General features: G+C 44.1%; 1 protein-coding gene across 1 annotated transcript in view; it reads left to right on the forward strand.

Annotated features, from left to right (window-relative positions):
* The window catches only part of LOC109468150 (tubulin polyglutamylase complex subunit 1-like), a 12,312-nt gene that overhangs the window by 640 nt on the left and 10,180 nt on the right, over positions 1 to 1,492 (forward strand). The window lies entirely within an intron of this gene.

Raw genomic sequence — 1,492 nt, forward strand, 5'->3', positions numbered from 1 at the left:
AATCTCTTTTTTTTTCTACTTTTCTACATCAAACAGCTCTTTGATCATTATATGTTAGCAGGTAAGCCGAGGTACGGGAGGTGGAGAGTTTCCCGTGCGGGAACTGTGCCATGTATGAGGCACAGTTCCCGCGCGGGAAACTCTCCACGTGGAGCCACGGACTCCCGTACGGGAGATTCACCACTCTAGAGCGACAGTGCGCGCATGTGTTTTCATTACTCAGCTCCCAAATGGCAAGCACGGGAACGTCACCATTTCGCGCCAACATCGCGCAACGGGAACGTCACCATTTTGGGCCAACAACGCGCGATCGGGAACGTCACCATTTTGGGCCAACAACGCGCGATCGGGAACGTCACCATTTTGGGTCAAATCGCAAACTTCACACCAAACTATCATATATCAAGCAAAAAAGACGAATTTGCGAAGCCACAAACGCACATTTTCTGTGAGATTTGTGTATGGGTACCTTTTCCCTTTTGAGTAAATATCATGCATTCATGAGTATTTACGGTAGAAAACGAACTTTCGAAGATATCGTATTATGGAGGTATTAAACGTTCCAAATCTAAGAACGTCGAAATAAACAACATAGTACTGTCAAAGCAATCACGATAATAATTTGTACATTCCAACAAGTCACTGATTTTGCTTTCAGGAAGAGGGACTATGATAGGGAGAATCGGGAAGCATATCTACGTGAATAAGGCTCCGTGACCGCCAGGGCCTGGATACTAAATGCTGTAAACAACGCAGCATTTTTTTAAATACCGAGAATGAAAAAAAATAACAAGATACCTGTGGGCATGGAAGACGAAATATGGATCTTCAAATCTTGTGGCGTTGGCTACTTCATCTGTGTCCTCTATCGGTCAACACTGACTCTATAAACAACACTCGCTCCTCACTCCCGAAGTCGTGACACACCGGCCGGCCATAACCCACGCTACTACTAATTAATATTCATTAGGTCAAAGGTCATGGTATTGTTTAATGTCAAGGTCGGAGAACACAGTATTAATGGGCGTGGGTATAGAAAGTAGTGCGGGCAGAACTATTGAATCAAGCAAGGGCATTATTCTGTGATAAAAGCTCCTTGAACCAAGCGACTTATGTGAGATGTAACCAGGAGTAAACTGAGCTGTGTTGTATAGTAATGCATCGGCTTGTACACTGTATAATCTGTTACAGTGTACAAGATACATACTGTGAAGATTTCCCTGTTCGTGTATAAATGCGCCGCATTACGCAACTGCGTTCCATGGTGAGCCGCCTGCAGTTCCTTTGACCTCCACAGGTGGCCAAATAAAAGAGGTCGTCACGTTAAAAACATAACTTTTTTGTTTTCTATTATTTTGTAGATGTACTAGTTGGCCGTGTTACTCTAGTGCACCCTACTATAATTTTACCGCGTCGAAGTGAGCCACCTTGGGGTGCTTAACTATAGAAATCCCCATAGGGCGAAAACTGTGTTCTGTCACTTCAAAGGTCG

The sequence above is a fragment of the Branchiostoma belcheri genome, unplaced genomic scaffold (genome assembly GCF_001625305.1).
Source record: "Branchiostoma belcheri isolate BF01 breed outbred unplaced genomic scaffold, Haploidv18h27 scaffold1, whole genome shotgun sequence".
NCBI lineage: Eukaryota > Metazoa > Chordata > Leptocardii > Amphioxiformes > Branchiostomatidae > Branchiostoma > Branchiostoma belcheri.